Source organism: Gadus morhua, chromosome 15, assembly GCF_902167405.1.
Source record: "Gadus morhua chromosome 15, gadMor3.0, whole genome shotgun sequence".
NCBI lineage: Eukaryota > Metazoa > Chordata > Actinopteri > Gadiformes > Gadidae > Gadus > Gadus morhua.
Genome location: NC_044062.1, coordinates 21,093,546 through 21,108,363, shown reverse-complemented (window position 1 = coordinate 21,108,363; position 14,818 = coordinate 21,093,546). Strand labels below are relative to the sequence as shown.

Below are 14,818 nucleotides of genomic sequence, written 5' to 3'. Positions count from 1 at the left end.
GGATGGACGTTGCTTATGCATTTTTAAATCATCATCATTCTATTTGGATTAATGGCGAACAATTCTGCATTTGGCATAGTTATTTTATAGACAATATGCATATCTTTTCACTTATACGCATATAGACTGCTTGATCTATCGTAAAGGTGAGAAAAATGACGCAAAAAACGCCCCTTTCAAGTGAACGCGCACTGAACCTAAAGCGGAAAACCTGGTTAGACTAATTGAATCTAAAGTGAGCGTTGTGGTACTGTTTAACTCTAATTGCGAGTTGCGGCTCTGTCGAGCCAGGTTTTCCGCTAGGATTTCCGCTATGTTCAGCGAGCTACGTGGTACAAGCCCCTGGGCGAGTATCTCTGGATCAGTCAAACCTGGACACAGACGAAAACAGGCAAAATAAATATTATTATGAATTTATGAATGTTTGTGTTACAATTGTAACATGCGTTCAACAGTGTAACATTTCAATCAGCTGTTTAATGTCAATTTTAGATGGAACACATCTTTCTTGTTGATTCATTACATTTTTTATGAAGTATTCAGTTTTCAACAAAGAAGAATTACGGAGCGCCTACTTATGCCAGGGAAAGATTGCCCTGACACTGACTTACTGGTCACTGTCGAGTACATTTTAAAACCCTTATTGTATTGTGTACGTCCAGTCACTTAATGTGTGCACTTATTGTATGTTGTGAGTCCTTAAAAATAGTACTTAGCAGTGTGTAGCATCTTATCCTAGCTATCTTTTTTGTATTTGGGGAATGGGTTAGCCTAAAAATTGTTAGTGCTTGGCACTTGGTTCTATTACCATCCTTACTGTACCTAAAGCAATATATTGTTTCTCTTTCTTTGACAAATGTACTAATTTTAAGGCGCTTTGGATAAAAGCGTCTAAATGTTCTCCTTCTCCAAGAGAACAGAAAATGTGCTTTGGTAGTCCAGAAATCCTATAAAGCTCATGACCCCTATTTTTCTTTTCTTCTCAAGGTTTCTTCTCTGCATATTACGCAAGTTTTCCTTTACCTTTTAGAGGGTTAAGGGTTCCCCACATTTTCAGCTCAAGATCTAGCTTCCTGGCCGAACTGCTGAGATATGTGGTACTTGTGGTAGGGGCAGAGACAGGCACCTGCATTCAATTTTGTCATTTTCTTTTAGTACTTAATTAAGTAGTCTAGTAATTTCACGCCATCATCGGTCATCATCGTACCTTTACTTGGCTCCACTCCGTCCTTAATGTCAGACTCTTGGATCTCACTTTTAATCATCAGCTGAAGGAAATCAGTGTGTCCCTAAACAGAACAGAAACAACTCAAAACCGGAAAATTTAACACAAGATGCTTCATCCTATGGAGAGCATTTAAGTCCTGTCCCAATACTGCCCCTACCACCTCCCACTCTGCATACAATTGTCCTTGTCAGTAGGCCAAAGAGACCCCACATCGTCTCCACCACCTCCGGATGAAGCCACCACTCCCCCGGTGGGGGCTTCTGCTGCAATAGAAAATCTGTGTCCTGGTTCCGTTCCCCCGGTATGAAGACCGCCCGTACGCTGGCCAGGCGGGATATGCCCAGGCCAACAGGTTCCGAGATACCCGGAGTAGCCGTGAAGACCGGGTTCCCCCTTGGTGGTTGATCTGGGCAACAGCTGACCTGTTGTCGGATCGTACCAGCACATGCTTGCCTCTCAACTGAGGCAGAAAATGATTGAGTGCTAGCTGTACCGCCCTGAGCTCTAGCACATTGATGTGAGCGTGGTTTTGGGCCGGCCACTGCCCTTGGGCAGTCCTGCCCTGCCAAACCGCGCCCCATCCCGCGAGGCAGGCGTCTGTCGTGACCAGCTCCCGGCGGGATGGAATGGTGCCCATGGGTACACCCACAGACATGTACGACCTCTTTCTCCATGGGGACAGAGAGAAGAGGCACTGCAGAGACACTCTGACCTTTCGGTGCCTGTGCCACTTGGGGTCCAACTGGAGGCTGTTCAGCCACATCTGCATAGGGCACAGAGACAGCAAGCCGAGAGGCACCACAGCTGAGGCAGCTGTCAGCTTGCCCAAGAGCTGCAGAAAAAGGAATGAATGGCACCATCCTGCCATACCCGAAGAGGGGGAGGCAGAGGAGGATGTCAGTTACACGCTGAGGTGACAGATAGGCCCTCACAGTGTCAGAGTCCAGGACCATCCCCAGGTATGTGACCCGTTGGGATGGGTCCAGGCGACTCTTCACAAAGTTTACCGTCAGGCCATGCCGGGCCACGTGCAAGAGCCGTGTCCCGGGCCGCCTGAGACTGGGACGGTGCACAGATCAGTCAACGACCCGGCAAAGGCCTTAGCTCTGGACCAGACCTGGGCCTGCTGCAGAGAGGTGGTAAGACCCAGCAACAGTTGGGAAAGGGAGTTCCCAATACGACCCATGTGCGCCGCTGCGTCGTAGGCTTTTGACAGGAGGTCGTCTGTGACCCTGCACTGTGGCCGAGGACACCTGGCATTTGGCCTCAGAGCCTCATCAGGGGCCAGAATTAGGGAGGTGATGGCAGGCTCGACTGGTGGCATGCGGCCCAGCCCAACCTGTGCCGCATTCTGCATGGCAGCCAAGGTCCGGGCATCCAACGTTGAGTGGGATAGGGCCCTAGTGTCCCTCCAGCAAGCATGGAGCTCCTTCAAGTACTCCTCTGAAGGAGGGACGGAGAATGTGGCCGGGACAGGGTTACGCCTGAAGAAGGCGCTGGCCTGGGCTGACTCCGTCTGCGCCGCATCGAGCTGTAGGCGAGCCAGAGCGGTCCGCAGGACGGCCGCCATGGAGGTGTCTGCTGCCCCTTGCAGGGAGCCTTGTGCAGAAGAGCAGGAAGCCTCGTCCAGTGTGTGGGAGGCATTGCCCTCAGTCATAACCTCATTAAAGAGGTTAGCCGAAGCCGCCAGAGAGAGGGCATCATCGAATTGGGACGAGGGAGGGCCAGGCTGTAGCCCCGCCAGCCCCTGACCAGTCCCAGGCTGAAGGGCCAGGAGGAGGGACCGCATTTGCTCCATATCGGCCGCCAATCCGTCAACCTTGGCAGCCAGCCCGCCCCTTGCTTTCTTTTTGGGGGGGGCACCCGTAGTCGCAGCCCCATCATGCCGCTGCCACCCCGAACGACCGGGCTGATTGGGAGGGAGGCTCATTGGGGACGTTGGCTGTTGCCCGATTCTCCAGCTCTGCCAGCCTAGCCACCCTGAGCACCCAAGGCAGGAGGCTGCAGTTCATGCAGGCGCTGTCCGTGAGGCTCTCCCTCAAATGCTCGAGACCGAGGCAAGGAGGGCAACTGTCGTGGCCGTCCTCAGGCTCAAGAGGAGCCGCACAGGTAACACATAGGTGGGCCATTATGGAGGCAGCCACCGGCAGCGTAACTGGGAGCGGGAGCGAGAGCACTTCCCTCGCCAGTCAATTGAAAAACAGAAACTAATTAGCCTGAGCGTGATCGCTGCTACTAAATGTCAACCAATCAAGGGCCAAATGCATTTTTGTCACTGTCCTTATTTCATTGATGGAAATAACAGTGACTTTACTGTTATTAACAGTTTTTTCTCATTTTCAACCCAAAGGAATAATTGAAGGAGCCAAGTTTGTCAGTGCACAGCACACACAGACTATTTTATCTAGAGGTGTAAGACCTTCAGGATGCTCAGCTTCACACATTTGAATCCCAATTGTACTTTGAAGTATGGTGTACCGATTCCTTGCCTCATCGATAACTCTTTCCACATGTATCCTAACTGATGCAAGTCCTCGTGTGGACTATAATTCCACTGGACCAAACTGCTTTTTGCCTCTAGTGAAAGCTGGGATCTTAAGCTCAGCATTGAACAGACCAACTGAATCTGCCACATCAAACATCAAACCATCAGCTAGTATGACATCTCTGGGTTGAGGTGATCCAAAAATCCACTTCACTCTTTCAGTCAAGTGTTTGTCTGATGTTCTCCCACCCCATCCTTTTGATATAAAAGAAACTGTTCCTTGTGGTGTAATGCCAATTAGATATTTCATGGTATGGTGATGTTTGTATTTTGAGTATGTCTGTGCTCGTGCTCTTAGGTCTCTAGGCCTTTCAATAAAAGTTTCAAAGCAGTCAATAATACAAACACATTTATGAAAAACCTGTCTAAATATCATAGGCATTGACAACTGAAGCTCCACTCGATTTGGCCAAAACAAAAGTGCTGGAGCAAGCCTGGCATTCAGCACTTCAATGGTGCTTCTAAATGTTCTTCTGGCAGTTGGAATTGAGATCTTAAACATACAACCAGGCAATGACAGGGGAAGGTTCATTTTCAGCCTCATAAAAGTTAACAGAAGTTGTTGGAAGGGAGAGAGGTTTGTACCAGTCTGCAGAAATGATAACACAAATGTTGAAACTACTTGTAACTTTGAATATGTGGGGATTCCAGTCATTGCCTTCACTTTTTCATCATCTTTTTCAAAAGCCAGTTCATCAATGTTCCTGATTTAATAATGTCTTTCAGCTTACGGTTTACACTCATTACACTCGCTTTGTAATCTTGCAATCTTTTCCTTGCATGGCTTGTTGTCACACTGTTGTTCATCCACAGAAAGTGGCGCATTTCCAGCATCTGGTACTGATGATAGGTCAAGGAGGACATCCACTGCATCTTTCTTCTTTTTCTCCTCCACCCTCTTGTTCTTCATTCTGCTGTGCTGCTCATACCTTTCCATGTCTTTCTCCCTTTTCCTCTTCTTGGTGGCTGGAATGTGTGAGAAGATGGATGGAACCCAGTCAGGGGACAAGGGGTTGTAACATTTGGCACCTATAATGACACAAGAGGGTTTATGTCCCACATAGGCCAACAAGTTATAAGTAACATCAAGAACATTGTAATATCATTCCTTCAGACAGTGTTAACTTAGTTTTAGTCTTTGTCACTGACTGAAAATTGTGTTTAGTTAGTCCAATTTTGTTTTTGTAAATGTTTACAGTAGGTAGTGGAACACAGTTTTAATTAACTTTGACATTGACTTATTGATTAGCACGTGTAGGCCAATAATCACATAATTATTCAATATATCCTTTATACTGAAGTATTCAAAAGTAAAATTTATATTTTCTGAAATCAATAAATTGCTGCATCCGCTGTAATTGGTGTAGTTTTTTTTTTTGTACAAAAGAAAAAAAACGTCAAAATGAGAATTCCCAAACCGGCATGTGTCAGCAACATCATTCATTAAACGTTGTCAAGGTAACATGTGCTCTAGTGAAGTGCTGTCCCAATCCCATATATACCTACCTGAGGCCATGTGGCCTCACACACTCGCTCACTTAGCACCTGAGATTAATTAAGTCTGTGAGTCCTTAGTCCTTAGTCTTCAGGGCACACTTTGGGATGCAACGCTAGCAATAAACATATGCGAAGATAGACTAAAAGTCAACACAAGTAAACAAATCATACATAACCCTTCTCAATATACGCAAAGTGTATTAAAGAGACGAGGGTAGCATATTCATATCAATGGTTATTAGGGTATTAGCAGCGTTGGTTATAATCCGCAACCAGAATAACCGGTCACTCCTAAAAATTCCAGTGTCAATGCTGGGACACCACCCAGGTGATAGAAGGGATGGAGAGAGGCTTAAGCGATGAGCAATGTTACAAATCTTAACATATCCAGCAAGGCAGACGCTGCTTAAAGAGAGCAATAACACACAACAAATAGCTGTTGGGTGGAACGTAACACGTGTGTTGCACGTACATAGCCAATGCTATCCTGCAACTCCGTTCTCCTGAACGACTAAGACAGACGCTGCGTTCAGGCAGCTGAAGAGACGTTTGACTTCAGCCCGTCCTCATAATAATAATAATAATAAATTAAATTTATATAGCGCTTAATATGGTACTCTAAGACGCTTTACATATTGCCCTATCAAAACTATGTAAGACAGACTAGGGATAAAATAAAAACAGAGGTTAAACATGAAGAATAAGGGGGGAGTTAGGTGGGGAAGGCTAGTGTGAAAAGGTATGTTTTGAGGGCAGATTTGAAAGAAGAGAGGGTTGGAGAGACTTTGATGTGGGAGGGGAGTGAATTCCAAAGGGTGGGGGCAGCAACTGAGAAGGCCCGATCACCCCAAGTCCGTCGCTCAGTCCGTGGAACTAGTAGCAGGTTGGCAGAGATGGACCTGAGGAATCTGTAGGGGGAGTGTTGATGGAGGAGGTCGGCAAGTTAGGGGGGGGCTAGGCCCAGGCCAGCGCCAGCGCCAGCGCCTCATCAACCCTCATCCTTCAGGTTTTGGTGTAGGTAGACGCATCTGATTCCGTTTGGGTTGGGTTGGGTTGGCTGGGGGGAGGGGGGGGAGGTTGCGTGGGGTGTCAGAAGCTCCCTAAAATTAGTTTTTGCAACTTGGGGACCGATGGCACGGTCCCAGCATAGGAAACCTATAGTAACTCTGACCAATCAACCACCACAAAAGTTAGAGGCCATTAGTCTTTGATAACCCTGTTAACTAATGTGAATTTCCATTGTATTCCCCACATCTTCATAACTAAAACATGTTACATGACAAAAAGATCTGTAAAAAATAAATTTCCATAGTGACCAACCTCGGCTGACTTGATCCGGGGTCTGGAGAGCTGATAACCAACAGCTCTCTACAAAATGTGGCGGTAATCTGGTTGGAGATTAAAACAAATGTATAATTTATGCCTTTTTTTATAACAACATCAAAAACGGCTGATCAGATGGAAAGAGCAGTATGCTTTATTAAGATATCAGTGCAGAAACAAACAGACAATACCAAATAACAGTCATAATAATAACAACAGGATACAATAGTCAATCTTTTGCATAAAAAAACCAAATTAACTAGAAATGCAATGTATACCATAAAAGAAGAAACGGCTCAAAAGCAACAAAACAGGAACCAATACAACCATCTGATTATAAGAAGTCAAGCTGAGATTGTCTTCAGAGAGGATAGAGTGAATTATAATTTTAAAATTGCCCTTCAAGTGACACAGAATCCAAAGATCTAGACTTTTGATTGTTGTATTTTTCTAAATCAACTGCCTAAATCTGCTTCTAAATCAATATCATTCACATTCGGGAGCAAAGTAATGTTTGAAACATCTGGTTTCAAATTCACTTGCAGTGATGCCCTCTGATTTCCAGACACAATTTAGCACCACAATCATATTTAGTCTGTTAAAAAAAATACTAAGAAATAAAAAAAAATAGAGCAAATTTGATAATGTCATCATTTGTTTTCAGTATTCAAATTACTTTGGTTTAAATGTATAATTCAAGTAATTTTTTAAGTAACTAATTTTCGTTAAATCTAAATCTTTGAATACAATAACAAATACTTCCAATTGGTCTCAAGTTCTGAATGCAAACATAAAAAAGACTCATAAATAACAAACTCACAATTAAATATTAAACATGCATTAACTGATTCTTCAGGGTCTGTGAACAAAGATGTTTATATGTGTAGTCATAGGATATGATGGATCGACATTATCACCTCCCTTCTAACCTCTTGACAATTTGGACTAGATATTGCAAATATACTTAAACAAATGGGAACAGAATGTCACTGAATGTCTTTGGGAACTGAATGTCATATTACTTAAATTTTAGGCATGGAGACTTGATCATATATTTGAGATTGTAACAATTTGGGATGAAATGGAATGTGCATATATTTGTTAATCACAAAATATGTTTTTTCAATGTTGTGCTAACCAGGTATCTTAAAGGGAATCAGTCCAGCTCTAGGATATACTTAATCTATTCACACCCTTAAATACCCACTTTTTCTCAACAAACATTAACAATACCTATTTACACTGTTCGATTTATTCATGAACTTTGTTTATATGTTTATTTAATGAAGATACTTATGGTCTTATTTTTAAGGTCCAACCATTTATAGCTACCGAACGACAGGGACAAAGAGTTCTGAGGTCATTGTTGAGCGTCCAAGAAGCAATAAATAATAGGGAGGGAACGACATTGTGCATCTTTTCATGTTCGTCTCTTATGTGTTATTCTTAGCTGGGACCATTAGGAAAGGAAATGTCCCGCATTCCAATGTTTTTTTGGCACCGTGACAACCACGACGGAGGGTTCCCATAGTGTGTCATGTCTTTGGCTTTAACAGTGAATCCGTTTCGGCCGTCGCTCTGTCTGTCAAAAAAAAAAAAAATATTCAACCAGCTCCCCAACCTCCACGTCAAGTATGCACACTACTTGGGGTCAGAGCGCTGGTTTAACCAGCTGAGCTTGCTGGAGACAAAAAAGTTTTTTTCTTGTGGTCGCAACCGGAGCCCCTTACAAGGTCAAACTGAAAAAGGTTAACTGACAAAAGGGAAGTGGAAGGTGAATGGTAGAGTGAGAGAGAGAGACAGGCACCAAGGGACAGGCTGTGCAGCCTCAAAACTCAACACCAGCCACCCTACTCTCCTCAGCATCATCAGGCAACATACTGAACTTCTTGGCTGTAAGAAGTTCATTCCAGCGATATTTGTTTTGTCTGACACGCCCAACTGTACATTTGGACGTTTTCCCTCCATACTTAGGCCATCGAAATATCAAAGGGGTAACCCGCTTTGCAAATAAATATCTCAATAAATAGACAATTCCTTAATGTGCTGTTATCAGTCCCTCCAGAAAAATGCGATTATGCGATCGCATAATTCAACGCATAATCAGCCAAAGTCTGCATATATATATGCCGCACTTTCACCGCATAAATTGCAGATTTCTGCGCAAAATATGCGGGGCTTGCATGATTTCATAATCCCCGCATTTTCGTTGCAAAAAAAGTCACATATATCTTAGCAGAAAGTTGAAAAATGTTGTTTACTTTACACAAGCAGCCATTTCCCCCTGTTGCCATGGAACGTTATGAAGTGACGTAATTACGCGACGTGAACGTCATCGAAAAGCTGATTTTTTCTCAAGTTCCCGCATTTTTTCGCAAGTTACCGCAATTGCATCGCACCTTCACCTTCACCTTCACCTATCCCATAACCCCGGAGGGTCGTTGGGGCACCACAGACGATCTGTTGACAAGCTCTCTCCATCCCTGTCTCTGTCCTCGGCAGCTCTCATTGCCTCACTGATTTTCAAGTGAGTCCATTCTCTGATGTTATCTTCCCATCTCATCTTTTGTCTCCCTCGTCTCCTTCCACCTTGTACGGTTCCTTGCAAGATGGTCTTTGCAAGGCCTGAGGATCTGGTGACGTGTCCGTACCACCTCAGTTTCCATTTTTTAACAGTGGTAAGCAGGTCATCATGTGAGCCGATGGCTTGGTTGATCTTTTGCTGAACGCCCTCGTTTGTGACATGTTGGGTGTATCGCAGAAAATTGCATAAATATGGCACGTATTTCATCGCAAGAAAACGTGCTGCATAATCAAGGATTTTTGGCCGCAACAATCACAAAAAAACGCTGCATTTCTCTGAAGGGACTCACTTTTATGCCTTCTTGTCACCTCCAGCACCCATCTGATCCTGCCCATAGTAATGGTCCCTGACGAACCACACAGCGTGGCCAGTGTATCATTAGACATATTCAGGTCAACATCACAAGACTTAAAGACGCATTTAGTATGGCCCTTTGCTCATTTTGCAGACTTCTTTGGCACACAGGGGCCCCTTGTCGTTTTTTCTTGGACTTTTGACGTCCGCGCAAGACACAGGCCTTAGAGAAGGGATAAGCAGAATGTTCTATGACATCAAAGAAGTACACTGGGGTTGACCTCAGTGGACAGTTTACGCTCATATGGTTCAGAAGACACTGAGGAGCCGGGAAATCCAACTTCACACAATTTCACTCCACAGTGCTTTCTCTGCTTGTCAGTCTTCACCATTGGGGTTCCACCATAACTATATTTGAAGAAGATGGATACCCCTGATCAGTGTTGTGCCTGAACACGTTCATTGAACGATAGTTCATGAACTCGTATTTTCGGCAAACGTGAACTGAACGTACTGTATTAGGCTTACTGCCTGATGAACGTTACTGTGAACTCGTTCATTCTGGTGTCTGTGAACAGCATGCTCACTCGGTTTAACTTCGTTCTATTGGGTTATTTGTTTATCAACACGTCGGATGCGCGCACAGAATGAGAACATTTGTTTGATAGGTTGCCATGGTTATCTCCGTCTGGTTAATTTGCAGTTGTGGTGTTGTCAGCTTACTGTTACATTAAACTGTAATCAGAAATTGTGGTTATATGCTATAGACCAGTGGTTCTCAACCTTTTTCGAGCAAACGCCCCCCTGACCTTACTGACCCCCCCCCCCCCCCCCCCCCCAATAAAAAAATAAAAATAAACTAACAACCCCACTCACACTCGTGTTATATTGCTTAAAGTTGTCAGTTCATCGTTTTTCATTGATTTTGCGTTGGTCACTAATAGCAATGCATGCCCTCTGAGTCGTTTTTGGTACAAAAAATATAAAAATATTCATGAATATTCATGACATGCAATTAAACTTCCAGTTTGAGAGAGAGAGAGAGAGAGAGAGAGAGAGAGAGAGAGAGAGAGAGAGAGAGAGAGAGAGAGAGAGAGAGAGAGAGAGAGAGAGAGAGAGAGAGAGAGCGGAGAGGAGTTGAGGAAGAAATGGTTGGATTGAACATTCATTCACCGTGACTGCGTTGCGGGCACTCCCGCGACTCCCGGCCGCCACGTCTCCCGTCGTGCCCCGGCCGCGGCACCCTGCGGCCCGGGCACCGTGACCTTGGGCACCGCGACCACTCCCGCGTCTCCCGCGACTCCCGCCATGCCCCTTGAATGAATTAATGAATGGCCCGGGAACCATGGGCACCGCGGCCCGGGCAACGCAGACTCCACGAAAACAGATTGCACGCAGAGGCCTATAAAAGGCCTATATATTTTGTATTTGAAATGCAACAGTCTTTTCGTGGAGACTACGCTCAGAGCAGCTGGAACTGAACAAGAGGAAGGGGGAAACCGGGCTCAATGTTTTCCCTAGAATGGAGTTGCAGCAGCGGAGGTGAAATGTTATGTTTTTCGCACGCAATTTTTTTTTTGTGCTCGCAAAGCGCAACCTGCCGGGAGGTTTCTATGTGTCTGTCTACTGGCAACATACATACAGTAGGCTACATTTGTGCACATTAATGAGCAGGGGAAATAAGGACAGATTGAACATATTAAAAGTATAATCTTTAAAAACATTATTTACATTTATTTAACAACAAATATTTATATCAACAACCACCCTATACATTAAAATCCCATAACCCAAATACTACAACAATCGAAAAGGTCTGTGCCTCAAACCAATGCATCTTCCCACTCCCTCCCCTCTCCCCATCACAAAGTGTGTAGTAGGACTATAAATAGGCCATGCCTCTATTGAACAAGTTTTGGGGCTCTAGAGTCAATAATGGCGACGCTACTGAAAATTTTGCTAAAAAAAATGTATATTGACATTTTTGCTAAAAAGAAATTTCTTAGAAATAAGTAGAGATATATTTTACAAAACATAAGGTTGCAGTAAGACCATAAAGAGCCCATGCATATGGAAAACGTTTTAGGGATCTAGAGACAATAATGGCAACCAGGGGCGAGTCTAGGTTCTGACTTTTGGGGGGGCTCAACCCCAGGCAGCCACAGGGGTATATGAAGTATATAAAGTCCTGTGCAAGATTATTTTTTTTCCACAACCATTATTTTCTTAGTTACTATGCTGTCGTATGTCTAAGCCGATAGCTGGCAGTGTCAGCTAAATAATGCAGTTCTGAACCACTAAAGTGATGAAATGAAAAAAGACTGTTTGGATGAAGGAATAATCAATGGTTGTGAACTCGAATAACAAAATTGAGGTATATTAAATTTCTTTTGTGTAAGTTTCACTCAAAAATTACCATATTTTCCTGAATATGTTACTGAAACACATTGGTACAACATGATGTCGCCTCACTTTCATGGACCCATACAATTTATAAATTGTATCAACATACATTTTTATAAAACTTCTGATGCAAAAAAATCAACAAGTACAACATGTACTAGTCGGATACTATGAGAAACAGACCACTATTTCGGGAGCACTAAACTATGTTGTCTCACCTTCAGGGACCCATACATTTTTATATAACTTCTGATGCCAAAAAATCTTGTTGTTCTGAAGCAAAAAAAAAGGGTGCTAATTTTCAGTTTAAAAATAACTGCTGGCATTATTTTATCAGCTGAGGGCGTTTTCATTGCCATAACAACGTGAGCTAATCAACAAGTACAACATGTTCTAGACCAGTGGTTCTCAATCATTTTTCTTTCATTCCCCCACTAGGAGACAGACATTTTATCACGCCCTCCCTGAATTGAAATAGCCTACTATTGAGAACCTGCTAATATTTATTTATTTAGATTAATAAAATTAACGGAGATAACATCTGCAACAACTTAAAACTATTTCCAACTTCAGTTTATTAACTCAATTTGTAACATTTAAACAAGACTGCTAAGTCTGTGTGAATCTCAAAACAGAGAAACAAGAGCAAATGATTCACTGGGGTTTGCATTTAATTATAATACTTTTAAAAAGTAAACATTGGTCACTTGTCAGCTTCATCAGCTTATTCCCTTTCAAAAAACATAATATATGTTGATCTTTCAAGCATGAATAAAGACACCAAGTCCCTCTGTCATGACTTTGTAAGATCAAAATTCTTGTAAAACTTCTGACCCTTGGTATTATGTTTATTTAAAATAAAATAAGTAACTTATTAAAATAAATAAATAAATGCATAAGCCCCCCCTGACACCTTTAATCAGCTGAGGGCGTTTGCCTGAGTCTCATAGTATTAGAACATGTTGTTCTTGTTGATTAGCTCACGTTGTTATGGCAATGAATACGCCCTCAGCTGATAAACTAATGCCAGCATTTTTTTTCAACAGAAAATTAGCACCCATATCAATATATTTGATATTTTTCTGCTCCTTGCACCTAATCATGCTTATCATGCTACGCAGCATTACAAGGCTCTGCCGACTAAAACATGAAGCAATTCAAGAAGAGGCATATATAGAATCGTCTTGTGGTCAACTGTCATTTAATAGACATCTGACAGATTATGTCAAGTTATAGTATTATTATTACCAGGTCATGTTATAACACAGCTGGAAATCGTAGATTTTCTGATAAAGACTAGCTAGTCTCTTTGACAGACAAAACAGCAGAAACTATGTTAGGTGCGCTCGTGCTGCATTTTTGGTTTTGTCAAACAGGAGACGCCCAGCCAACTATCAGAGGTTAGAGATTCCTGAAGGAAGGTCGCGCTCGATTTAACTAGCCCATTTGAGCCTGTTCATTAGTGTACAACATTCATCCTCTCATTGCTTGTGTAAAAAAAACGGTAGAATATTCGATTTGAGGACGAAACGATAGGGTGGGCTAAGGCAAGTTTTTTTTCAAAAAGGTCTAGCTTCGCCACTGATGGCAACGCTATTGAAATTGTTCCTAAATAAAAAAAAAAGAAAGCCGACTGCTCGTAGAAGCTGATGCAATTCACCGTTCGCTAAAGACGGCTCGTTTGGATGAACACAATGTTGTAGCTGGTTCTCTGGGTTACTACACTCAATTGTGTCGCAACGATGTTTCACTGATGATCCATTGAACCGCCAACTCAGAATCTGCGGAAGTTCCTCCGTTAATATGAAGCTCTCCTCTTCTCTAGTTAAAAAAAAGAGGTGCATATAGGGGTAACACTGGGGCTATGAAACAATTTTATAAATGTATTTTGTTTATCAGTGTTACTATACAGATCATGACGATAGCTGATGTAACGGGAGTCTGGGCGTGTGCAGGACCGAACCGCGCCGTAATATTTTTATTTATTTTTTTATTTTTTATTTATTATGTTTATTTATTTTTTGATTTTTTCCACAATTTCTTGGTTTTTTTTAAACGATTTATGATGACTATATGCTCTGTAAGGTGACCTTGGGTGTCTTGAAAGGCGCCTCTAAATTAAATGTATTATTATTATTATTGTATTATCACTGCTCCACTGCGCATAGACAGTCAAAAGTAGCTGAGACGGTAGAGGGGTTAGAAACCAATAAATGAAAATAGGCTATTTATTTCAGGTAGCCTATTTTTTCACAAATAAAAAAAAATAAAAAAGTTTAAAATCTCCCCCCAAAAATGGAATCACGTTCCCAGCGCCCCCCTCGGTTGTGCGAACGCCCCCCAGGGGGCCGTTGAGAAACCATGCTATAGACCCTATAGTGTCTGTGGTGTAAAGGCTGGGACGAATTAAAAATTATAAATATGTACACTTTATGTTGAAAGTATAGACCGTCCCGATTCCCATTGAAACGAATGGCACGGTGATTATTCTTCAAAACGAGATCTTTTAAATGCTGAAAAATGAATTAAACTGTAATCAGACAACACGGTTATATGCTATAGCCCCTAGAGTATCTGTGGTATAAAGGCTGAGACAAATTTTGAATTATAAATATGTACAATCCATAACGATAGCTCTCTGGCTCATAGCTCAGCGGACTGTAATACCTCCTAGAATCATTGCTTGTTGGCCGGAAACGGAAAGGGGGGCTGTTTACGTTTGGTTGTAGTCTTTTCACTCGGTTCTTCGACTCAACAGCAGGGCTAGAACTGTGCGAAGAGACTACATCCAAATGTGTCCGGCCAACGAGCAATGAGTCTTCCAACAGAAATCAATGGGATTTACAAAATGCGCTAAATGTGCAATAAAACACGATAGAAACTGTATTTCGCTACGATGCTTGATTCAACCACTCTATTTCATCCTAGACAAACCATGAAGTGG

At 42.8% G+C, this 14,818-nt stretch overlaps 1 long non-coding RNA gene across 1 annotated transcript; it reads right to left on the bottom strand.

The window, feature by feature from the left end:
• Nucleotides 1-4,109: 4,109 nt before the first annotated feature.
• Nucleotides 4,110-8,212, bottom strand: LOC115559507 (uncharacterized). Its single transcript, XR_003979593.1, has 2 exons — nucleotides 6,591-8,212; nucleotides 4,110-4,802 (listed from the first exon to the last, which is right to left on the bottom strand). It is a non-coding gene; the product is annotated as an uncharacterized LOC115559507 (long non-coding RNA).
• Between the last annotated feature and the right edge of the window lie 6,606 nt (nucleotides 8,213-14,818).